The sequence below is a fragment of the Pan troglodytes genome, chromosome 7 (assembly GCF_028858775.2).
Source record: "Pan troglodytes isolate AG18354 chromosome 7, NHGRI_mPanTro3-v2.0_pri, whole genome shotgun sequence".
In the NCBI taxonomy this organism is placed as follows: domain Eukaryota; kingdom Metazoa; phylum Chordata; class Mammalia; order Primates; family Hominidae; genus Pan; species Pan troglodytes.
Genome location: NC_072405.2, coordinates 29,251,414 through 29,278,105, shown reverse-complemented (window position 1 = coordinate 29,278,105; position 26,692 = coordinate 29,251,414). Strand labels below are relative to the sequence as shown.

Below are 26,692 nucleotides of genomic sequence, written 5' to 3'. Positions count from 1 at the left end.
CAAAGCTTAGAAGGACCCAGGGGCTGGCAATGCCCAGGAGGCCTGCCTTTGAGCCCCCTCCCTCTATCAGATCTTGACAAAGGCAGGGGCTGTGCACTGGTCCTGGGTGGCTTATTTTTGGGATAATTGCCATGCTGCTTTTTTGGGTGACTTTCATCAAAGATACGGGGATGAAAGTCAAAAATGGGGAGCTTTGGGCTGGGTGTGGCAGCCAACACCTGTAATTCCAGCATTTTGGGAAGCTGAAGGAAGAGAATTGCTTGAGGCCAGGAGCTCAAGACTAGCCTGCGCAACATAGTGAGGCCTTGTGTTTACAAAAGAAAAAAAAATAAAAAAATTACCTGAGCATGATGGTTCATTCCTGTAATTCCAGCTACTCAGAAGGTGGAGGTGGGAGGACATCTGAGCCCAGGAGTTTGTGCCACTACCCTCCAGTCTAGGTGCCCGAGTGAGATCCAGTCACTAAAAAACATTTTTTAAAATGGTGACTCTTGTATCACCTCTATACCCCAGGCTTCCCCACAGATACGCTAGCGGCTTCTACTTGAGTGCCTCAGCCATCAGCTCTGGGCCTGGCCTGACTCTACCCTGCCATTGCTGGCCTAATCACAGGCCCTTCTCCTGTTTCTCCAAAGGTCTTCTGCCTCCTGATCCTGAACACTTGTTCCACAGTGAACCCCTTCCTTGCTGGCTAACTCCTTCTTTTCCCTCATCCCCTGCCTGATTACTCCATATGTTACTCTCTAGGCAATAATCCTTTAGGCTATTGTTAGTAACAATTTAATTGTAGCTATCACTGATGAGTTAATATTAGCCATCATTTATAGAGCAAATGCTAGATGCCGAGTCATCTGCTGAGCATCTTAGATGCATTATCATCTGAACCTTATATTCCTAAGAGTTGGATTCATTATCTTTATTTATTAATTATACTTTAAGTTCTGGGGTACATATGCAGAATGTGCAGGTTTGTTACACAGGTACACACGTGCCATGGTGGTTTGCTGCACCCATGAACCTGTCACCTACATTAAGTATTTCTCCTAATGCTATCCCTCCCCTAGCCATCCCCCAACAGGCCCCACTGTGTGATGTTCCCCTTCCTGTGTCCATGTCTTCTCATTGTTCAACTCCCACTTATCAGTGAGAACATGTGGTGTTTGGTTTTCTGTTCTTGTGTTAGTTTGCTGAGAATGATGGTTTCTATGTCCATGTTCCTGCAAAGGACATGAACTCATCCTTTTTTATGGCTGCATAGCATTCCCTTGTGTATATGTGCCACATTTTCTTTATCCAGTCTATCATTGATGGACATTTGGGTTGGTTCCAAATTTTTGCTATTGCGAATAGTGCCACAATAAACATACATGTGCATGTGTCTTTATAGTAGAATAATTTATAATCCTTTGGCCCAGTAATGGGATTGCTGGGTCAAATGGTATTTTGAGGAATTGCCACACTGTCTTCCACAATGGTTGAACTACTTTACACTCCCACCAACAGTGTAAAACCGTTCCTGTTTCTCCACATCCTCTCCAGCATCTGTTGTTTCCTGACTTAATGATTACCATTCTAACTGATAGGAGATGGTATCTCATTGTGGTTTTGATTTGCATTTCTCTAATGACTAGTGATAATGAGCATTTTTCATATGTTTGTTGGCTACATAAATATCTTCTTTTGAAAAGCGTCTGTCCATATCCTTTGCCCACTTTTTGATGGGGTTTTTTTTTCTTGAAAATTTGTTTAAGTTCTTTGTAGATTTTAAATATTAGCCCTTTGTCAGATGGATAGATTGCAAAAATTTTCTCCCATTCTGTAGGTTGTCTTTTCACTCTGATGATAGTTTCTTTTGCTGTGCAGAAGCTCTTTAGTTTAATTAGATCCCATTTGTCAATTTTGGCTTTTGTTGACATTGCTTTTGGTGTTTTAGACGTGAAGTCTTTGCCCATGCCTATGTCCTGAATGGTGTTGCCTAGGTTTTTTCCTAGGATTTTTATGATTTTAATTCTTAACGTTTAAGTCTTTAATCCATCTTGAGTTGATTTTTGTATAAGGTGTAAGGAAGGGGTCCAGTTTCATTTTTCTTCATATGACTAGTCAGTTTTACCTACATCATTTATTAAATAGAGAATCTTTTCCCCATTGCTTGTTTGTGTCAGGTTTGTCAAAGATCAGATGGTTGTAGATGTGTGGTGTCATGTCTGAGGCCTCTGTTCTGTTCCATTGGTCTATATATCTGTTTTGGCACCAGTACCATGCTGTTTTGGTTACTGTAGCCTTGTAATATAGTTTGAAGTCAGGTAGCATGATGGCTCCAACTTTGTTCTTTTTGCTTAGGATTGTCTTGGCTCTGCAGGCTCTTTTTTGGTTACATATGAACTTTAAAGTAGTTTAGTTTTTTCCAATTCTGTGAAGAAAGTCAATGGTAGCGTAATGGGGATAGCATTGAATCTATAAATTACTTTGGGCAGTATGGCCATTTTCATGATATTGATTTTTCCTCTCCATGAGCATGGAATGTTTTTCCATTTGTTTGTGTCCTCTCTTATTTCCTTGAGCAGTGGTTTGTAGTTCTCCTTGAAGAGGTCCTTCACATCCCTTGTAAATTGGATTCCTAGGTATTTTATTCTCTTTGAAGCAATTGTGAATAGGAGTTCACTCATGGTTTGGCTGTTTGTCTGTTATTCGTGTATAGGAATGCTCATGATTTCTGCACATCGATTTAGTATCCTGAGACTTTGCTAAAGTTGCTTATCAGCTTAAGGAGATTTTGGGCTGAGACAGTGGGGTTTTCTAAATATACTATCATGTCATCTGCAAACAGACACAATTTGACTTCCTCTCTTCCTATTTGAATACCCTTTATTTCTTTATCTTGCCTGATTGCCCTGGCCAGAACTTCCAACACTATGTTGAATAGGAGTGGTAAGAGAGGATATCCTTGTCTTGTGCCAGTTTTCAAAGGGAATGCTTCCAGTTTTTGCCCATTCAGTATGATATTGGCTGTGGATTTGTCATAAATAGCTCTTATTATTTTGAGATGTGTTCCATTGATACCTAGTTTATTGAGAGTTTTTAGCATGAAGGGGTGTTGAATTTTGTCAAAGGCCTTTTCTGCATCTATTGAGATAATCATGTGGTTTTCGTCTTTGGTTCTGTTTACATGGTGGATTACGTTTAGTGATTGGCGTATGTTGAACCCGCCTTGCATCCCAGGTATAAAGCCAACTTGATCATGGTGGATAAGCTTTTTGATGTGCTGCTGGATTTGGTTTGCCTGCATTATATTAAGGATTTTCACCATTCATGTTCATCAGGGATATTGGCCTGAAATTTTCTTTTTTTGTTGCTTCTCTGCCAGGTTTTGGTATCAGGATAATGCTGGCCTCATAAAATGAATTAGGGAGGATTCCCTCTTTTTCTATTGTTTGGAATAGTTTCAGAAGGAACGGTACCAGCTCCTCTTTGAACCTCTGCAAGAATTCAGCTGTGAATCCATCTGGTCCTGGACTTCTTTTGATTGGTAGGCTATTAAATTACTGCCTCAATTTCAGAACTTGTTATTGATCTATTCAGGGGTTTGACTTCTTCCTGGTTTAGTCTTGGGAGGGTGTATGTCCAGGAATTTCTTCTAGATTTTCTAGTTTATTTGCATAGAGGTGTTTATAGTATTCTCTGATGGTAGTATGTATTTCTGGGAGATCAATCAGTGGTGATATCCCCTATATCATTTTTTATTGCATCTATTTGATTCTTCTCTCTTGTCTTATTAGTCGGGCTAGTGGTCTATCTATTTTGTTTATCTTTTCAAAACACCAACTCCTGGATGCATTGATTTTTTGAAGGGTTTTTCATGTCTCTGTGTGCTTCACTTCTGCGCTGATCTTAGTTATTTCTTGTCTTCTGCTGGCTTTTGAATTTGTTTGCTGTTGCTTCTCTAGTTCTTTTAATTTTGGTGTTAGGGTGTCAATTTTAGATTTTTCCTGCTTTCTCTTGTGGGCATTTAGTGCTATAAATTTCACTCTACACACTGCTTTAAATGTGTCCTAGAGATTCTGGTACGTTGTGTCTTCATTCTCATTGGTTTCAAAGAACATCTTTATTTCTGGCTTCATTTTGTTATTTACCCATTAGTCACTCAGGAGCATGTTGTTCAGTTTCCATGTAGTTGTGCGGTTTTGAGTGAGTTTCTTAATCCTGAGTTCTAATTTGATTGCACTGTGGTCTGAGAGACTGTTATGATTTCTGTTCTTTCTTTTACATTTGCTGAGGAGTGCTTTACTTCCTACTATGTGGTCAATTTTGGAATAAGTGCTATGTGGTGCTGAGAAGAATGTATATTCTGTTGATTTGGGGTAGACGTTCTGTAGATGTCTATTAGGTCTTCTTGGTCCAGAGCTGAGTTCAAGTCCTGAATATCCTTGTTAACTTTCTGTCTTGTTGATCTGTCTAATGTTGACAGTGGGGTGTTAAAGTCTCCCATTATTATTGTGTGGGAGTCTTTGTAGGTCTCTAAGGACTTGCTTTATGATTCTGGGTACTGTTGTATTGGGTGCATATATATTTAGGATAGTTAGCTCTTCTTGTTGCATTGATCCCTTTACCATTATGTAATGGCCTTCTTTGTTGGTTTAAAGTCTGTTTTATCAGCGATTAGGATTTCAACTCCTGCTTTTTTTTTTTTTTTGCTTTCCATTTGCTTGGTAAATATTCCTCCATCCCTTTATTTTGAGCCTATGTGTGTCTTTGCATGTGAGATGGGTCTCCTGAATACAGCACAGTGATGGGTCTTGACTCTTCATCCAATTTGCCAGTCTGTGTCTTTTCATTGGGGCATTTAGCCCATTTACACTTAAGGTTAATATTGTTATGTGTGAATTTGATCCTGTCATTATGATGCTAGCTGGTTATTTTGCCCATTAGTTGATGCAGTTTCTTCATTGTGTTGATGGTTTTTGCAATTTTTTATGTTTTTGCAGTGGCGAAACTGCATGTTGAGTGCTTCCTTCAGGAGCTCTTGTAAGGTGGGCCTGGTGGTGACAAAAATCTCTCAGCATTTGCTTGTCTATAAAGGATTTTATTTCTCCTTCACTTCTGAAGCTTACTGTGGCTAGATACGAAATTCGGGATTGAAAATTCTTTTCTTTAAGAATGTTGAATATTGGCCCTGACTGTCTTTTGGCTTGTAGGGTTTCTGCAGAGAGATCCACTGTTAGCCTGATGGGCTTCCCTTTGTGAGTAACCCAATCTTTCTCTCTGGCTGCCCTTAACATTTTTTCTTTTATTTCAACCTTGGTGAATCTGACAATTATGTGTCTTAGAGTTGCTCTTCTCGAGGAGTATCTTTGTGGCATTCTCTGTATTTCCTGAATTTGAATGTTGGCCTGCCTTGCTAGGTTGGGGAAGTTCTCCTGGATAATATCCTGCAGAGTGTTTTCCAACTTGGTTCCATTCTCCCCGTCACTTTCAGGTACACCAATCAAATATACATTTGGTCTTTTCACAGTCCCATATTTCTTGGAGGCTTTATTAGTTCCTTTTTATTCTTTTTTCTCTAATCTCGTCTTCTCACTTTATTTTATTAACTTGATCTTTAATCTCTGATATCCTTTCTTCCACTTGATTGATTTGGCTATTGATACTCAGGTATGCTTCATGAAGTCCAAGTGCTGTGTTTTTCAGCTACATCAGGTCATTTATGTTCTTCTCTAAACTGGTTATTCTAGTTAGCAATTTGTCTAACCTTTTTTCAAGGTTCTTAGCTTCCTTGCAGTGGGTTAGAACATGCTCCTTTAGCTCAGAGGAGTTTGTTATTACCCACCTTCTGAAGCCTACTTCTGTCAGTTTCTCCACCCAGTTTTATTCCCTTGCTGGCGAGGAGTTGTGATCCTTTGGCAGAGAAGAGGCATTCTGGTTTTTGGAATTTTCAGCCTTCTCGCTCTGGTTTCTCCACATCTTTGTGGATTTATGTTGGTGACCTTCAGATGGGGTCTTTCAGTGGACCTGCTATTCGTTTCTGTTTGTTAGTTTTCCTTCTAATAATCAGGCCCCCCTGCTGCAGGTCTGCTGGAGTTTCCTGGAGGTCCACTCCAGACCCCATTTGCCTGGGTATCACCAGCAGAGGCTGCAGAACAGCAAAGATTGCTGCCTGTTCTTTCCTTTGGAAGCTTCATCCTGGAGGGGCATCTGCCAGATGCCAGCCAGAGCTTTCCTGTATGACGTGTCTCCCAGTCAAGGATCCAGGGGCATCAGGTACCCAACTTCAGGATGCAGTCTGACCCTTAGCAGAGCTTGAACGCTGTGCTGGGAGGTCCGCTGCTCTCTTCAGAGCCATCAGGCAGGGACATTTAAGTCTGCTGAAGCTGTGCCCATGGCTGCCGCTTCCCCCAGGTGTTCTGTCCCAGGGAGAAGGGGGTTTTAATCTATAAGTTGACTGGGGCTGCTGCCTTCTTTTCAAAGATGCCCTACCGAGAGAGGAGAAATCTGGCAGTCTGGCCACAGCAGCCTTGCTGAGCTGCAGTGGGCTCCACCCAGTTTGAACTTCCAGGTGGCTTTGTTTACACTGTGGGGGTAAAACCACCTACTCAAGCCTTAGCAATGGCAGATGCCCCTCCCCAGGCTCGAGTGTCCCAGGTTGATCTCAGGCTGCTGCTATGCTGGCAGTGAGAATTTCAAGCCAGTGGATCTTAGTTTGCTGGCTCTGTGGGAGTAGGACCTGCCTAGCCAGACCACTTGGCTCCCTGGCTTCAGCACCCTTTCCAGGGGAGTGAATGGTTGTCATGCTGGTGTTCCAGGCGCCACTAGGGTATGAACAAAAAAACAGCTCTTGCAGCTAGTTCAGTGTCTGCCCAGACAGCTTCCCAGTTTTGTACCTGAAACCCAGGGTCCTGATGGGGTAGGCACCAGAGGGGGTCTCCTGGTCTGCGGGTTGTGAATGCCATGGGAAAAGCACAGTATCTGGGCCGGAGTGCACGGTTCCTTATGCTCAATGCCCCACCCTGTTTTAGCTTGCCCTCTGTGGGCTGCACCCAGTGTCTAACAGTCCCAATGAGATGAACTGGGTACCTCAGTTGGAAATGCAGAAATCACCTGCCTTCTGCATCAATCTTGCTGGGAGCTGCAGTCTGGAGCTGTTCCTATTCGGCCATCTTGCCAGCCGAGACCTTATCTTTCTTTTATAGATGCATTGTCTGAAGTAAATTGCAGCACCTGCACACCACATCAAGTTGGTTGACTTGAAAGTCTTTTCCTCTTACCAGTATTTCTCCACATGAGAGAGATGTGCCCTCTTTTAAAGGAACAACATTTTGCATGGATCCCCTTAAATAGTTTTAAGACATCTGGAAACATAAAACTAGATATTAATTTATTATACTTACCCCCTTAAATAGTCGTAGCACCTGAGTCTGTCAGGATAGGCAGTAATATCAAAAGTCCCCAAATCTTAGTGGCTGCAAACATGTATTGTTTCTTGGAATAGCAGGGAGTTCATCTGACCCAGCAGCCACCAATACTGCACCAGTCAAGTCCTGGCAAGAGACAAAGAGGACACCTAAACTAAAGACTTTGAGGAGAAGTTTATTATTTATTTGTACTACTTACCAGGCAAAGAGGGGGGTTAGGCAAAGTGGTAAGAAGTTATAGTTTAGTACCAGCGGGCTAGAAATGCCTAGCCACCCTTACCCTGAAGGGACAAGGTGGGGAAGCAGTTACCAGCACCTGGAGAATGACTCACTGACAGAGGGTTGCAGCCAACCCAAATGGACCTGGCACACGGAGCCAAGAGACTTATGCCTACTCTTTTGACCCCATTCGCCTCCTGCCCTGCAGTTTCCTGCCAGAACCCCCCATTGGCCAAATCCAACTGGAAGTTAGTTAGAATGGAAGGGAGACCATGGACCCATTTTCTACAGACCTGCTTCCAGCGAAGGCACAGAGGAGTTGGGACGCACCTGGAGCAGCACACAGGGAGATACTTAGTGCAATCTCAAACGTTGCTAGAGGCAAAAGCAGTACTGGAGAGACTCACACTGCAGCTAAATACTATGAAGTGTCACTTCGCACTCACAACTCACTGGCCAGAACTAATCATGTGTTCTGCTCAACAGAAGGGGGCCCCACCGTGGCATTTTACCACATGTCCAGAAAGAGAAGAGCAGGCTGTCTGTGGCAGCCACAAACCCACAACAAATTTAAAGATTAAATACAAAGAAGATGACAGAATCCAAACAATTCAAATTAACAAAATTAACTCAATATTACAGTCGGTATTGCTTTGCTAAAACTCAGTCAACCACCCAGGACATGAGCACATCCAACAGGTCCTCTGAGTTTGGCTTGCCTCTGCTTCCACCTGCCTTGTGAAAGTTCAATTCTCCCACGAACACACCAGCATCTATGAAGTCCTTTGGTTTTCACTTGGCAGAAGTGTGCCATTTACATTGCAATTTCCCCTCTGTTCTTTTCTATCTAGACTGCGTCAATGATTGTAGTGCTAATTGTTACAGACATGACCACAATGCCAAGGCGAATGGGGACAATGAAATCCATGGCTGGTTTTAAGGTAGTTATCTATATGGTCAGGAAAAATGCTTATATTAATTTTTTTGGATTGCTATTGAATCGAAAACAAAGTTAAGCAATTCTCATGGAGAAGCCAGAGATCCCTTAGAAACAGCTTCTACTAGGCCTTTCTTTTTCCTCCTTCTCACCCCAGCAAAGGGAAGGCGGAGGTGCTAATACCCTAGTCCACCTGGCAGGTGTATCTCTTGGTCCTTCCACCCTTATTCCTCTGCTCTCTCACCTTCTCCTCTTTGCACTGCATCAGTGCCCTCCTTAACTCAAGAGCCCTGGCTTTTCTGTATCCTGAGCTGCTTCCTGACTCAGGCTGATCCAGAAGGTTCTGTCTCCATCCTTGCCCATCAGCCCTGATGCCTGGGATACTCTCTTCATTCTTTCCAACCCCAACTATATTAAGTAATCCCTGAGTCACACATCTGAACATGTTTCTGCCATATAACGACAAGCTGAGGTTTCCTGAGAACATTTTCTTACTCACTACAACTCTCTACTGATATCACCCTCTCACATCTACATGACCAGAGCAGTCCAGGTCACCAAGCCCTGTATAGTACATGCCTACCTTAGAGGCCTCTGGATCGGCTTCAAATGATCTCTCTTCACATTCCAAAATTGAATGCAACATTTTATGTGTAGGTATTCAAGTACATCTTGTTTGTGGGAGGAGAGGTTGTCCAGAATTTCATCAGATTCTCAAAGAGGTCTGGGACCTAATGAATGCTGATGTCTTCTGTTTTACACTGTTCATTTAAAACTTCATGATACTCATTTCCATTTTACAGAAAACTTCTCTATACTTCTGTTAAAACAAAATAATGTAAGATCCTCCATTTATATATGTAAAAAATATATATATATATATAGTAGAATGCAGACACACTATGTCAAATACTGTCTGTGGTCTACATATAGCCAAGTGTCCCTTGTCCTTCCTGTAAGAACCTGATTTTGAACGGGTTTTCATTCTCCAGTGCATCAGATACTTTGGCTTCCTTCTTCTTCCAGTGGTTAATCATGATTCGGCTAAGCTATATGAGTATTATATTGTTGCACAACAAATTACCACCAACTTAGTAGCTTAAAATAACACATGTGTGATGTCACAATTTCTGTCAGTCAGGAGTCTAGCCATGGCTTACCTGGGCCCTATTCTCTGGGTTCCACAAGGCTGGACTCAAGAGTCAGCCTGCCTGTGTTCTCATCTGGGAGTCTGGAGAAGAATCAGCTTCCAACCTTACTCAGGTTGTTGGAAGAATTTATTTTCTTAGGTTGTGGAATATAGGGCTTTTATTCCTTGCTGGCTGTTGGCTTGAGGCTGCCCACTTAAAGAAAGCCTTTCTACCTGGCTTAATTCATCAAGCCAGCAAGCAAAAATCCTAGGGAGACAGAGCCTTATATAAAGTGACATAATAAAATCACAAACGTGACATTCTAACAAAACATACTCAAGGATGTGACTCACACTCAAGGCAGGAGGGATTATACAAAGGCGTGGATAGTGCGGATACCAGAAGACAGGCAATATTGGGGGGCACCTTAGGGTTTGTGCACAACATAAACCCGTCTGATGATTTCCATTCTCTTGACAGTGACTCATTTATTCATAAGCTTGGGACTCACACATCACCAATGAGAACTGAGAGGATGTCTTAACGTTTCCTTCCATCTACAGGGCCGGTGCAGAGGATCCAGCATGTTATTCTGAAACCCCAGAAGACGCTGCAGCTACCAAATAGAAGGAGCCTGGATCCCTGAATGTCTTCATGGAACAGAACATTCTCCTCACTCCAGTCTGTTTGAACCAGAATATGACCTGAGCAAGAAATAAGCCTTAATTAATTATATTTGACCATAGAATTCTGGTGATATTTCTATGGCTGTAAGTCCATGTTGATTAATACAAAGGGATTCTGTAAAGCCTCTTCTATTAAAAAAAGTTGCCCAAGGAGTGAAAGGAGAGATATTTTCTGTAATTAAGATTTTCATAGTACATAGAACAGGCTACAGCACCTGGCAATCAATCGTATGGGGTACAACAGAAAGAGGAAACATTCCTGCTATTAAATTAACCAAACTGGAGTTCTTGTTATATAATATAGTAAAATTTCCTCAATCTTTCAGCCACCTTTAGTTCTGTAATCTATTATTTCTGGGTAAAAGCATACCATTTGATACACAATCCAAACCCAATTCTTAATAACGTGTATCCACTGTATCTTACTACATCCCAAATCATCTAATACTTTACTTAACCACCTAGTTTCTATGATCCACTTACATCAAACATATTCATGTTTGTTTGGAAAATTGAGCCAGCATCTACTGCCTTATCAGCTGATGCATAACAATTTACTTTGTCTGTGCTCTATAATAATGCAAGTCTGCTTGGAAAGATAACGCATTAAAGGGTTATCAGACCCTAACAAACACCTTCGTATAGATGAATTTATCAGATCCTCTGCTAAACCACTTTCGAATCCTTGGCCAGTTCTCTACATTTCATGAAGAGTTAGCATAGCCAGTCCAGGAGATATTATCTTCAGGATGTGGTCGGTTGTGGAAAGGAAGATAGCTCTGAGGATCTCTTTCCAGGGAAAAGACATGAGGATTGCTCCAAAGATCCTCTTTCTGGGGGAAAACGCACATACTACAGAAAGGCTACAGAAAAAAAAGCACTCCCTCAGCAACATATTCACAATCTATTTTGTTGGAATTACAGGCCAATCCTTTTCAGACAGTTGAGTCCAGAGAGGACTGGGAGACTGCCTGACCCCATGGGGTGCTTGACAAGGTCAGATTCCAGGGCCTGGTGGGCTGTTTGTTAAAACCAAAGGGGGCCAGTGCTCATGGACAGTGAGTTAAGAGGCTCCTGACACTGGGGGTCCTTTCAGAGCACATACAGAAGGAGGAGTGTCCTTCTGTTACACAACCTGAATTACTGGAGAAGGGCCCGCTGGTGTCGTTCTCCTCAATACAATGCACCTGCTACAACGCACCTCCACTTCTGGGAGAGGGGAAGGGGGAAAAAGAGACAGAGAAGGAGAGAGAGAAAGAAAGAGAGTGCTGTCTCCCTCCCTTCCTTCTTCCTTCCCTTCTCTCTTTCCCTTCCTCTTATCTCTCTGTGGATCTCTTTCAAGTATTCCTAGAAGAATCTGGAGCTAAAATGAGCCTGCGTCTGAATTTTACTCCTGGCTCTGCAACTGATAAGCTATGTAATCAAGTCCCTTCCCTGCTTCTTTCTTTCTCACACACACACACACAGTCTCCCATCAAATGCTTTGTGGGTTCTTACTCTGACAAGCCAGGCATTGTGCTAGTTACAGGAGATAATCTGAAAAGAAAATAGCTCCTTCTTCTAAAATGATGATAGACCAGGTGATCTCACAGGTATATGTTGATGATGACTAGTTTAGTCTTGCTAGCTCTGCTCATGCACCTCCCTCCTTCAATCATGTACCTCCCTCCTTCAAATCAGTATCCTCACCTGCTTTCCCAAAGCCGTCTTGCTATTCCTTCTCCCTCTGAGGCACCATTTTTAGCCTAGTATCAAAAGGCATCACAGCTCTTTCCCTCCCCCACGCCACCCAACCTCTTCCCCAGCATCAACACCAAGCTGCCCTGAATGCTATGCTTTCACTCTTTCCATCAGCATGCAGTTACTAATCCCTTAATGTGACCGGAGCAGAAGTCTAAATAACTGCTCCATAATCCCCTAGTATTTGAGCATCAAAAATAACATTTGCATTTTCATCGGGGTCTTAAATGGTCTGGTGGCTTTCTTTTTAAAAATGAGTAATTTAAGTATTTATTTTTAAAAAATTCAAACACAGATATAGATATGTTTATGTAGGTCTACGTAAAGATTTATAATTTTATAGAATTACATAAATGTGATTATATTATATATAGCTTTTCATTTTCTTTCTCTCTTTCTTTTCTTTGTATCTTCTTCCTCTCCCCAACCTCCTCCATACTAATAATTCTCAGCCACAAATCCTCCACAAAACCATGGAACCCATGTTAACCTTTTATGTATCCTTCCATATTTTTCTCTATTTGTCTAGACTCACACCAGTGTCTTATGACATATGTGAAGGGATGTTCTTGGAGTACTCTTGTTCGTGGCAAAGAATGATTGAATGAATTCTGGTACAATAATATATTTCAGTTAGGCTAGGCTGCTTGTTGATATGGAATAAACAACTCCAAAAGCTTAATAACTTAAAACAATAACAATGGATGGATTGCTCATACTATATGTCCAAGTCAAGCCAGTAAAGGACTCTATTCCTCAGGGTCATTCAGGGACCCAGGCTGATGGAACAACTATTACCTTAAATATTTCCAGTTGCTGTGTCACGGGGAAATGAGTTCTGGAGGGTCTCGAACCAGGTGATTAAATGCTTCAATGCAGAAGTCATAATTCCTTGGCTATGACTAGTCACATGGCCCCATTCAGCCAAAGGTGAGCCAGGAAGTGCAATTGTACCATGTGTCTGGAAGAGAAGAAAAAAAAAGTATTGGTGAATAGCACTAACAACCACTACACACCCTGCACTGTATCTTGTATCTATTAATAAAGAGGAAAGAATAATAGCATGTCAAGCAACTTAGAGGGATTCTACAAGGAATTGTTGAGTGAGAAGATACAGATAAATGAGTAAAAGGAATTGCATTTTTTGAAACGATGGCTTAAAAATCTCTACATATGGATTTGCAAGTGTTTATAGGAATATATATATATATATGCTATAGATACATCCGCTTACCTAGTTATTATCATACATTCTTACATCATAATTACCCTGGGGCCCTTGTTAAATGTCAGAATTCCTGGCCCCCAACCCCAATCTAGTGAATCCAATCTGTTCTGTGCATTAGTGAGAGAGCCAGGGCCTGATACCCAAGGCTGAGTCCTTTATTCCACCACATGTAGCCCTCACCATAGTGATCCACTGATTCCTAACAACTTCCTAAAGAAAAATATTGATTCATTGATTTATCCATTTGTCCATCCTTTTATCTACCAAATATTTATGGAGACTCGACTATCTGCAGGGACATTGCTAGATGCTAGGGATGCAGTAGCGGACAAAGCAAACTTGGTCCTGTTTTGATCTTACAGTCTAGGGTAGGAAAAACATTTAAAAAGAGGACACCACATTAATTCACATGTATGTACAAATTGTGATAAGGCCTAGGTAGGAAGAGAGTGTCATGGACAAATATAGTAGAGGGACAACATTTAAATTGGGGAGCTAATGATGACTCAGAGTAAAGGCTAAGTAGAGAACTATCAGGGTGGAGACCCTATAGGCAAGGGACACAGAGCTGAGCGTAGAGCAGTCTAGGCAGGGTGGCTACCTGTGGGGAGGGCCACAGAAGGGAATAACAGCAGGCCAGTGTACCTGGAAGACAATGACCTTGGAAACAGTGGTGAGAGATGGCACAAGACCATGCAGGGCCCTGTAGAATGCGGTGAGAAGTCTAGGCTTTAAGTGCAGTGGGAACTGTAGTAGTTAGAAGCAAGCAGGTCAGAAAGACTTGATATATGTTGTCTTTTTACAGCAACTTTAGTGAGTTATAGCTTACATACAATAAAATGCACACACTTCAAATGTTCATTTTGATGAGTACATAATACAAATATATATTCAGATATATGTACATATGTGTATACTCACATAAATGTATATATCTTTACATCCACCACTACAATCAAGATATATAAAATATCAGGGCTGGGTACAGTGGCTCACCTCTGTAATCCTAACACTTTGGGAGATCGAGGTGGGAGGATTGCTTGATCCTAGGAGTTTGAGGCCAGCCTGAGCAATACAGTGAGACCTTGTCTCTATTAAAAATAAAAATAAATTTTAAAAAAGTGTAGGATATTTTTATTATCTCAAAATGTTTTCTTGTGCCTTTATACAATCAGTTTCCACTCCTGGCTCTAGACAACCCTGATCTGTTTGCTGTGACTTTACTTTTATGTTCCAGGGTATATGTGCAGGATGTGCAGGTTTGTTACATAGGTAAACATGATGTGCCACTGTGGTTTGCTGCACTTATCAACGCATCACCTAGCTATTAAGCCCAGTATACGTTAGCTATTTTTTTCTAATCCTCTCTCTCCCCTCCCTCTGCCCCCCAACAGACCTCAGTGTGTGTTTTTCCCCTCCCTGTGTCCATGTGTTCTCATTGTTCAGCTCCCACTTATAAGTGAGAACATGTGGTGTATGGTTTTCTGTTCCTGCGTTTAGTTTGCTGAGGATAATGGCTTCCAGCTCCATCCACATGCCTGCAAAGAATATGATCTCATTGCTTTTCATGGCTGCATAGTATTCCATGTGTATGTGTACCACAGAGTGGGAGAAAATTTTTGCAATCTATCAGACAAAGATCTAATATCCAGAATCTACAAGGAAGTTAAACAAATTTACAAGAACAAAAAAAAGTCCCATCAAAAAGTGGGCAAAGGACATGAACAGACACTTCTCAAAAGAAGACATTCATGCAGCCAACAAACATGAAAAAAAGCTCAACATCACTGATCATTAGAGAAATGCAAATCAAAACCACAATGAATTACCATCTCAAGCCAGACATAATGGCCATTACTAAAAAGTCAAGAAGCAACAGATGCTGGTGAGGTTGCAGAGAAATAAGAATGCTTTTACATTATTGCTGGGAATGTAAATTAGTTCAACCATTGTGGAAGACAGTATAGCTATTCCTCAAACATCTAGAAACAGGAATAACATTTGATCCAGCAATCCCATTCCTGGGTATATACCCAAAGAAATAGAAATCATTCTATTACAAAGATACATGCACACGTATGTTCATTGCAGCACTATTTATAATTGCTGTAATGGTTGATCAGTCTTTTCTAGAGATTGATATGAACAGAATCTTATGATGTGTACTGTTTTATGCCTGGCTTATTTCACACAGCAGAATGTGGTGTGAGTAATCCATATTGCTGAATGCATCATGAGCTCATCTTTCTAAATTGCTAAGGAGTATGACATTACAAACCTATGTTTGTAATTTAAAAAGATGATTCCTGACATGGCTGAATTTAAGTCAAGCTGTGAAGCTCCAGGTTACAGCTTGTTTATTCATTCACCTGTTGATTGACATGTGTTTGAAGCTATTATGACACAGCAGTTTGGAGCTACTGTGTGCTTTGTACTTCCTGTCTAAGTCTTTGTGGGGATATTTGTTTTCCTTTTACTTTGCTAAATACTTAAGTGTCCAGTTGGCATCTCATATGGTAAATTTATGTTTAACCTTATTAGAAACTATCAAACTGTTTTCAAAAGTAGTTGTACCATTTTACATTCATAGCAGCATCATTTGTGTGATTATTGCTCCGGATACTAAGACATACTAAGGATGATTAGTCTTTTTAACTATTCCAGGGTGTGTGTAATAATATCCATAGTTTTAATTGACACTTCTTCTGATGAACTAATGACGTTGAGCATCTTTTCATGGGCTTATTCAGCATTTCTATATCCTCTTTTGGGAGGTGTCTGTGAAATCATGTGCTAATTTTTTTATTAAGTTGTCTTATTAAGTTGTCTTATTAAGTTGTAAGAGTTCTTTATATATTTCAGATATAAGTTCTTTGTCAGATATATGTAATATAAATATCTTCTTCTGATCTGCGGCTTGTCTTTTCATAATGGTAGTTTTCAAAGAGCAGAAGTTCTAAATTTTGATAAAGTTCAATTTATCACAGTTTTTTGTGAAGTTTATGCTCTTTGTGTCCTAAGAAATATCTGCCTAACTCAAGATTGTGAAGGTTTTCTCCTACAACTTTTTCTAAAAGTCTACAGTTGGCTTTCATATTTAGGTTTAAATCCACTTCAAGTCAAATTTTCAGTGTGGTGAGGATAAAGTAAGGATAAAGTTTCTTGGTTCTTTTTTTTTTTTCTTTTCTGCATGGACTTTTAGTTGTTCCAGCACAGTTTGTTGAAAAGATTTTCCTTTCATTCATCAAATTGTCTTGCCTCCTCTGTTGAGAATAAATTAGACATACATGTATGGGTCTATTTCTTGACTCTCTATTCTGCCTCATTGATATATAAGTCAACCCTATGCCAGCGCTATGCAGTCTTGAGTAAAATAGCTCTTCAGTAGGTCTTAAAATCAGCGAGGGTGGGTTCTCCAACCCAGTTCTTTTTCAAAATCATTTGGGCTATTTTAGATGTTTTGCATTGCTATACACATTTTAGTACCAGCTTGTCAAATTCTATTTTTAAAAAAAGTCTGCTTGAATTTTGACTGTGATTGTGTGGAATCAATAGACAAATTTGAGAGAATTTACATCCTAGCCATACTGGTCTTTCAATCTTGGAACGATACGTAGTTGCTCTTGATGGTTTTAAAGAGATTGCCCTTCTGCCCATCCTTATGGCCCACGGTACCTCAAACAACAGGAATGGCTTATGTCTTGGAGGTTCAGAGGAGTCCATGGTTATTGATTCTGCAGTACTCCTGGGCACATCACACACGAAAGTTTCCTCCTCTCCCAGATAGGGTAGTGGACCTTGCCCATCCAGACCACTTTGCCTCTTACTCTAAACGCCAGCCTCACCTTTAAGGGAAAGTGGAATTATGAGTCTGAGACCAGGGCAGCAGTCTTGGAAGGAGAAATTTAGAGAAGGCCCAATGGCAAGATCTTCCAGAGTGTAGCACAGGTGCAGTGTGCATAACAGCGGAACAACTGGAGCTTCCCTGTCAGGAAACTGCATGCACATCCAGGCTCTGCACTTCCCAGGCAGAGTGGTCTTCAACAACCCCGAGCCTGTTTCCTTATCTTTCCAAAGGAAATGAACATCTTAGCCAAGCGTGGTGGTGTGTGCCTGTAATCCCAGCTACTGGGGAGGCTGAGGCAGGAGGACAGCTTGAACCCGGGAGGCAGAGGTTACAGTCAGCTGAGATCACGTCACTGCACTCTAGCCTGGGCGACAGAGCGAGATCCTGTCTTAAAAATAATAATAATACTAAAAAGGAAATAAACGTCTCTAGCTTTCAGTCACTATGGGGAATCAATAAGCTGGCAGAGGTAGGGAGGAAGCTGAGACTGGGGGAAAGTTAGGTGCAGAAAGCAAAGGCGGGAACAGGAGACAGACAACCTCCTCTCAGCCAGAAACACCAAGGACAGCATCGACAGCCTGGACTAGAACCACATAGAAAGGAATGGGTGAGGAAATGACAGCTTCCCTCCCTCCTGAGCCCCCTGGCTCTGTGTGCTTCCCCTGCACTTTTCTTCTGCCCATCTGCTGTGGAGGAGCCCCATCCTGGGCCTTACTGGGGGCGACGCTGTACACAGTATGGACAGACAGGGACAATGCCCATGGCCAACTCAGATTTCACCCAGGTCTTCCCAGCTACCAGCGTCCTTTCCCACCAACCACCCTCCTCAGTGCCCAGGGACTCATCATGACACAGCTGGACATTGCCAACCCCATCCGGGAACATCCATGAGCTTTTCCTTATCATGTCCTCAGCTAGGCTTATGTGTGCATGTGTCTTCCACATGAAGAAAGGAGAGTTCCTTCTCTGTGTCTTCAAACTTGTCTGGCTTTGTGCAGCCCCAGAACTGTGGGATGCGGTGCTGGGTGCGAGGCCTCTCTCTCAGGCTGTGATGGAGAGGCTAGGTTTCCACCTGGTTGAGATGGGGAATTTCCCACAAGCCTGGAGTCAGGGTAACTCATGATTCTTGCATGGGGATGAGACTCAGCCTCCTGTCTGGGAAGGGCTGGCAGAGTTAGACCTGGGTGATTTGGGGTGGCAGCCAGGCTGGACACATTCATGCTACTTTAAGGATTTTTCTCTTCATACAAGGGACCCACCCAGGATTCCTTCCCCTCCATGACTCCTCCAGATGAGGATTCCATTGACTAGACATTTATTTTTCATAGCCCTTTATAGGAATGACATCAAGTGGATGGGACCACACAGGAAAGCCACCTGATGAAGATGGGAGGGGTGTTGGAGGAGAATGAGCGGCTCATCTAGGTCTACTCCCCAGAACCAGGACAGTGGCCCAGATTGGATTTGCCTGAAGACCCCTTGGGGAGAAAAAAGCAAGCAAGTTGTTAGTATCAGCCCTCAGGAGTTCTATTCTCTGTCCCCAGCTCCTTCTCCTCTTTTCTGTCTTCCTTGGGCCTCTTCTGGAGCAAGCTTGTCCCCTGAGCAGGCTGAGGGGTTCCGGGGTGAGGTTTGGTGTCTGCCTCCCTCAGGCTAGGTGGAGGAGCAGCCTCCAGCTCCCTCCCTTCCTCTTCCTCTTAGTGCTGCCTTCTCTTTCTCCTCTTTGGCCCCCTTTTTCCCATCAAGGAACTCTCGGATCTGAACAACTTCCCTTAAAGAAGACAGAGCGATTCCATGTATTACTTTTCCCAGGAGTATGTGCACGTCAGAAGAGGAGCCCAGGGTCTCCTGGGCTTAAACCAGATGCATGATGCACCCCTGCAGAGATGCTGGCATCCACAGGCAAACATTCCTCCCCAGAATCCCCTTGGGTGGGGCCAGGTGGCTTTTCTCCTAGACATGTCAGTTGTTGCTATCTCTCCATGATACACAGCTCATGGGGTCAAGAAGGATAGCACAACACATGTGCCACTGTATGTGCAACTCAGGCCCTGCCCTGTCGTCTCTACATGGGGTTCCACCATGCACCCGGCCACCCTCCTGTAGTGAAGGAGCCCCATCCCTTACACGGAGGCTGGGCGACACCTCGAGCCACTGAGACACGTGCCGTCTCTCCTGAGACTGAGAGACTCAGAAGTCGGATTCTACAGTTGTCTGCCCCTCCTCCCAGAGCCTGTTCAAAGTGCTTAATTAACAAATCTTGGGTATCAGGAAGTTATTTACTTGGCTTCCTCAGGAACTGTTCTCTAAGGAGCTCAAAGCACTGCTAATAGATTTTTTTGTTCTTTCCATCCATCAAACAGCCTCCCCTCCTTCCAAACTTTACTTCATCCCGATCCCTGAGGGATCTGACTCTAATTTGAAGAACTCAGGAGAGACCTTCTAGCTTCGCTATAAGCATCTCTACCCAACAGCTACTATGCCCCACCTCCGCAAAGTTCCTTGCTCCACTTTAATGAAAGAATGGTGGGGAAAGAGCAGCATCTGCAGACCCAGGTCTGCAGGAGAATCAGGTCCTCTCCGCTCTTGGAAATGCTGCTTAGCTGCCCACACCATTTGCATTGCTTTTACTTTGGCCACCCCACCCCACCCACCGCCCTGCTGAGAAGCAACCACACATCTGTGAACCTGCAGCAATCAAGAATAGAACTCACCTGCTGGTCTCTGGCTCCTCTTGGGCCACAATCAGCACTTGGGGACCGTGGGGTGCTATAAATTAGGCAGCCTCCCTTGTACCATTGTCTCAGCTATTGCTGGACTCTGCTGCCTGTCTGCCCCTTGTTCCTCTAAACCACATGTCTGCTGTCCTTGCAACATCCTCTGGGCCTCCAGTGGCTTGACTGGACTCCTAGTTTGTCTCCTCTTGTGTCTATCTGTTCCCACTGAGGCCTCCAAATTCAGGAATCCTCCCTCCACACTGCACTTTGGGCGAACTTGAGGGTGTGCTCATAATCAGAGGCACTGCCTGGCGGAGACAAGAGGTGAACAGAGAGCGTTAGCCCAGGACACTGATCTGCATGGCACAGAGATAAACGTTACGATCATCATTACTATTGGTAACATTTATTGGCACATGCATTGTGCCAGGGAATTTGTATTCATTATTGCATAGAATCCTCTAAACCACCCTCTGATGTAGATGCTACTAGGAAGTGGCTATGCAATCTAAACACACAGTTAGTGTTATTTTATCACAGACTGCAATGTGCTATCTACAAATGGCTCATTATGTATTCACCTGTGTTTTCAGATATAGAGTCACCCTGCATTATTATGCCAATTTCACAGATGAAGAGACAAAGACTTACAGACATCACTGTAATCAGAGAGTTCAGATTCCAATTTAGGTCTAACTCCAAAAGCTGTGCCCTCAACCTTGTACTATGTGAATCTACCACGTGGGTGCCAGCCCCGATGATCTCTCCACTCCTGAAGGCTGCCCCACTGCGCATGCAGAGAGACTCGGACAACCCCATCCATAACGTAACTCAGGGAGAGGGTTCCATGGGGTGTGGGAGTTTTAGAACTAGAGGATCTCAGAATTTGAAAGAACCTTAGGGTTGCATGCAGTGATTCTGAACTGTTTCTGAGCTACTTAAGAATAATCAATGCTATATGCACACATATGCTGTGGCCTGCACTTTGGGGGTTCTTGGACCCCAAGAAGCCTGGCCTTGGACCAAAGTGCCTTGGCTGGCACTCCCCTCCCCCTTGCTCCTTTTCTCCATGCATGTACATATCCTGGGTCTGGCTTCTTCAAGCCATTCAGGTTAGATTACGGCAAGCTAATGACTCCTATCTAGCCCAAATCCCTGCTTGTGCAAAAATGGAATCAGGCCAGGAAAGGAAAGTTCTTTGCCCAACATCACAGAGTTAGTGGGGCTGGCAGAGCAGGCCTAGAGTCAGAGTGGATCACTTAGGCCAGAAAGTGTCCTGGGTGCTGAGGATCAGCACCTGGCCCACCCAGGGAGAGCAGCTGCCCCTAGGGCCCCTAGGTCAACCACTTCAAGGGAGGACCAAAGCCTCAGTGTGCAGCCACTAAGCTCGCTCAGGGGTCTTCTGTCTCCCTTGCTGCCTCCTCTCCTGCTAGCCCATTCTCACCAGCTTTGAGGGCTTCAAATTAGAGCTCCTGGTCCAGGAGAGAGCTGGAGAAGAGCTCAGGGAGGCTCTTTAGGGAAGAATGAGACAGTCTTTCAGGAGAGACTCTGAGCCCCCCAGTCCTGGGAGCCACGTTCTCTATGTAAAGATCACCCTAGCTTCCCAGAGCTGAGGCTGTTCATCTCGGAAGCCATATCCTTCTACTCGGGGATCTAACCCAGGGATGAGGGGCCAACTCCAGCTTGAACCTCAACCCTCTGGTAGCACTCATTCCTCTGGTTACTCAGTGGTTTCCTAGAAGTGCTTACCTCTTCAGCACTGGCTCAATGATCTGTGCACAGCGGGTGCTCAGCAGTCACTTCTACATCTTGCATAGACTCTGAGATCCAGATCAGGAAGGCTTTGGGTACTGCTAGGCATGTATCACCCATCCGACCACCCCAGTCCTCCCTCCTGCTCTCTGCATCTGCTGGAAGGTGGTAGCGACTCCAGCTCAGGGGGTGATGGGCTCATTATTGTGTCACTAGGAGCCACCAGTGTCAGCCATAAATATTAACAGCCCTTGTTATGAACCCCGCTCAGTGCGGCTGCTTAAGTCCAAGTTTACACAGTAAACAGTGCAGTTCATTTATTTGATCGAGGGAGCACTCTTCAGACGAGCTAATAGCTCTGCGCCCCCATCCCCTGCTTCTCTGTTAGCTCAGCAGGCATAGCTCTGCAGGCAAGGGAGGCTCCACTGCTACTCAAGGCCAGCATTGGCTCTGTGTCGACCAGAGGCCAGGCCCTTGGGGACAGCAGGCCAGGAGGCACAGGGCTAGGGCAGGGCCTCCTGCCCTGAGAGCTGTGGGACAGCTCTCCTGGGAAGCAGCAGCCTCCACAGCTCCTCTGGGGCAGCCAATTATCAGCACTTATCAGCTCTCCGTGGCTGAATCCAGTTTCTAAAGTATGAGCCGACATGGACACTGGGTCCTCTCACTGGTTTAATGGCGAGTAATGGAGAGAGAGGAGTTAAACACTAATGATATTCCAGCTTCTTGCTTTATTTTTTTCCAAAGCCGACCTCAGAGACTCTTCCATTCCACGTCACCCCAGGATACTGAGACAGCACTCCTCACTGTGAAGGGTGCACGTGCACAGGGGCAGGCTCGGTCCTGCCAGGAGCCCAGCGAGGGCTTGGCCCAAAAGTACAGCGTCAGGGGCTCAGTTTCCAGATTTCCCCAGACTGATACTTGGGCGGAGCTGGCTGTGGACAGGAGGGGATTCACATGTGCAGCTGGGGGGCAACTGCAGTGTCTGACTTTGGAAAATTAAAAGAAGTTAAGATGTACAATGCCAGCCATGAGGTGGGCAAGAGGAAAAAGGTGGGGTGGGGTGGGGCAGTTCCACAGAGGCCTGGCTAGGGGAAGAGAGAGACACATAAGCAGCCAAAACTACCCCACTACCCAGAAGTGCAGGTTTTGCCTGCTTTTTTTTTTTTTTTTTTTTTTGAGATGGAGTCCTACTCTGTCATTCAGGCTGGGGTACAGTGGTGCGATCTCAACTCACTGCAACCTCCACCTCCCTAGTTTAAGCAATTCTTCTGCTTCAGCCTCCCAAGTAGCTGAGATTACAGGTACACGCCATGACGGCCAGCTAATTTTTGTATTTTTGGTAGAGACAGAGTTTTGTCATGTTGACCAGGTTGATCTAGAACCCCTGACCTCAAGTGTTCCGCCCACCTTGGCCTCTCAAAGTGCTGACATTACATGCAGCAGACATCACGCCCAGCCTGCCTGCTCCTTTTGATTCCAATGTGATTTTTTTCTTGCTTTCTTCTGTCACTCCCTTTTTTCTCAGCGTTCCCAACAGGAGCTGCTGTATATGTGTGTGTGTAGTTAGGGGAAGAGTCTGGAATGAATCTGGTTGTTACTTTCCTATTCAGTATATCAGGGTGCGCTCTGGGCACCAACTGACAGACAATCCATGGCCTTGTGCTACCATGCTGCCTCTGCCTCAGCGGTCTTGCCAGGCACCTCAGCTTCTCACTGACATTGGCGACTCCTACTTGGACCCCAGCTGATTTGGTTGGGGCCTGGTCACCATGCCTGAGTCCTATTCATGTGGCTAGAATCCTGCTCTCAAATAACTCCTTTGCTCCAAAAATGCCTCCATCAACCTGATATCTAGTGTCACCAGCTGTCCCATCCTCCTCCCTCTGTCACTTGGATCCTGACAGCTACCTGGACTACTTCTAAATCCAACAGGGGCCCCAGATGCCATGCCCTGGCCTGCCTGGCACCTGCTCAGGAGACCAGGGCAGGTTTCCACAGGGTTGGTTCTAATTTTTTTCCCCATCCTCCATCTCCTGCCCAGCCTGCCTCCCACCTCAGCTGGTCTCATCTGCTGCACTTTTCTTTCTTGCTTTCTCAGAGACAAGGAAGGGCTCTATTGGACAGGCCCTCATGTGAAGCCTGGATCTAGCTGCAAAATGCAAACCTGTGATGATCAGAGAGCCCATGGCACTGCCCAGCAGGGGACAATTCCATGGGGTGCAAGGAGGGAGAAGCAGGCCAGACAGCCCTGAGGTCAAATCCTCTCCTTCTGCCCGTTCTTTCACCCTGTGAAGCCTCATAAAATGGGCTTCATAATAGCAGGAAGCTCACTTTCACTCAGTACATATTTGAGGATCTGCTATGAGCCAGGTCCTATTCCAGCTACCATGGATACAATGTGAAACACACCCAGAGCCCCGCCTCACTGAGCTTGTTAAATGTTAGTGTTGGCCTGAGGATTACATGAAATGATGCATTCCAATACTTCAGTGAACATCCATTGTTTTACGTTTGTGGGGCTCATGTTCCCGTTTTTCTGAGTGCTATTACCCCCAATTCCTCCTGTGTATAAATCCACCTCCACTCTCATTATTATTGCTTGCACAGTTGCCCACCCAACACCCCATTCCCTCAGCTGCAGACCAGGGCGGGGACCCACATACTTGATTCATCCTAGTCTTTGGCTGTGATGCTGGTCGAGGATAAAGCACATGGTCCATGTCCAGCCTCTTGGAGTCCTTCCCCAAGATCTTCATTCTGAAGCTGGGCTGACAACCTATCTCCTTTTCTCTTTGTTTACCACTCCTAAAACCAGGGCCTCCAGAACAGTTGGTGGCTCCAGCTCTCCCTGCAAAGGAACCCAAGAGAATGAGACCCAACCTGGACTCAGGTGCGAGGACAGATGCAGAGCCAGGAGGCTGCAATCTCTCCTGCCTTTTCAAGCTTTAGTTGAAGGATCAATGTTTATCTTTTTTGTTTCTGAGCTATTTTGAGTTAGTATTTCACTTATAACAAGAAGATGTCTGATGAATACAAGTGGTTTCACATAGTAAGCATTCAAAATGTTCCTCTCCCCTAGGAAGGGTGAATGTGCCAAGGACAAAGCGGGATGGAAAAATATGAAAGATTTGGAAAGGGGGAGCTCTTGGAAGTTTCTAGGTAGCTGGGCTTGTGTAGTCTGCATTCTTTACTGTGGCTAGTCTTTAGTTAAATTAGACTGAAGCACCAGGACCTCATCAACTTGCTCATTTTTATGTATCTGTAGACATTGACTGTTTCTATCTATCTATCTATCTATCTATCTATCTATCTATCTATCTATCTATCATCTATCTAATCTGTCTGTCTGTCTGTCTGTCTATCTATCTACCTAATCTGATGTTCTTTTGAGAGTTTCACCAATTCCAGCTGAGCTGAGAGGGAAGGGATTTTGTAATTCTTCAGGATTGCTCAAGACAGTGAGAGCTGGGCACTAGTGTGCCTCTGTGAATTTGGTAGTAGTTACAGCCATGGGCCATCTGTAGGAGGAAAAGAACTCAAAGGGAATGGAAACTGGACAGCTGAAAAAAAATTGTATGTTCTTCACACACTGGGGACTGACGTGGGCTGGGGGGAGGGGGGAGGGATAGCATTAAGAGATATACCTAATCCTAAATGACGAGTTAATGGGTGCAGCACACCAACATGGCACATGTATACATATGTAACGAACCTGCACGCTGTGCACATGTACCCTAAAACTTAAAGTATAATAATAATAATAAAAAATTATGTTCCCTCCTACAAGTCTCTGTTTCCTTTTCTTTTTTTTTGTTTTTTTTGTTCTTACTTTGTTTCTCTGTAACCTCACTTGGGTCCTTTTCTTCTCTGCCCACCACCTCCACACAGGAGGACACCACACAGGTGGATACCTGTCCACCACAGGAGGATATACAAGATAACACATCAGGGTCTAGTAACCACCATTCTAAACAAACACCTGTTCTTATGAGTTAATGTTTCTCCACTTTTGCCTGCAGAAACCATTTCCATTGTATGGAATTCTAACATCAGCTTTCAGCCCTGGGGTAGCTGGTAAATCAGTCACAGTGGCTCAGCATATCAAAAAACAAGCAGAAGAAGAGCAGAAAATCACCGATACTCACTCAGAAGCCTCCTGCTCCCATCTCTCTGGATCTGCAGCCAAATCCGTGGAAGGAAAAGCCAAGGCTCTCACTCAGGGCAGAACTGTAGCCTTCCTCCCATTCCCATTCCTGAGCAATGAGCGAACATATTATTTCAATGGCCTGGGTCCTGTTGGTCAGGACTAGACTTGATGGTAATAAGAAAAGAATCAGGCTACAGCTCACAGGGACATGCTGATAAAACATCCATCCAGGAGGAAGCAGTGTGACCCATAATCCCATGGACTCTATGGTGGGAGAGGGGGAAAAGGAAGTATGTCACCGTCAAATGTCGAGTCACAGCCTCTCTGAGTTTCGATTCTTTGTCTGAAAAAATGAAGACAATAGTCTTCACTTCAAGGGATTCAAATTCAATAAAAACAACCCATGTGAAAACACTCAACACAGTGCAGGTACTGGGTGTAAATTGAAATTGGATATGTCCTATTGACTCATTACAGATACATGCACATGGGCTCATGTGCACATACAACTTCTAGGTGTGACCTGGATTCTGTTAACATATTCTCCAATCTCTTTTTAGTTGTTGGAGAAACAGACAGCATGAGCTGCTCCTCAGACGATGTGATTCACCCCTGCCCAAACACCAGTGGTCAGAGAAAAGCTCAGGCTTGTTCACAGTAGCCCCAGAGCTCAGGGGAGTGGACCCCACACAGTCTGAGGTTTTCAGCATAGGAGCTGGAACAACATGAAGTCTTCTGTCCACTCTGAGTTGATTGGAAAGCCCAAACATGGCATCTTGTCTTGTTCTTGATTTTTTTTTTTTTTTTTTTTTTGAGACAGAGTCTTGCTCTGTCACCCAGGCTAGATTGCAGCGGCACCATCTCGGCTCACTGCAAGCTCCGCCTC

General features: G+C 44.0%; 1 long non-coding RNA gene across 1 annotated transcript; it reads right to left on the bottom strand.

Annotated features, from left to right (window-relative positions):
- Positions 1-341: 341 nt before the first annotated feature.
- Positions 342-9,586, bottom strand: LOC129135781 (uncharacterized). Its single transcript, XR_008536907.1, has 4 exons — positions 9,526-9,586; positions 9,146-9,382; positions 7,383-7,532; positions 342-462 (listed from the first exon to the last, which is right to left on the bottom strand). It is a non-coding gene; the product is annotated as an uncharacterized LOC129135781 (long non-coding RNA).
- Positions 9,587-26,692: the final 17,106 nt, after the last annotated feature.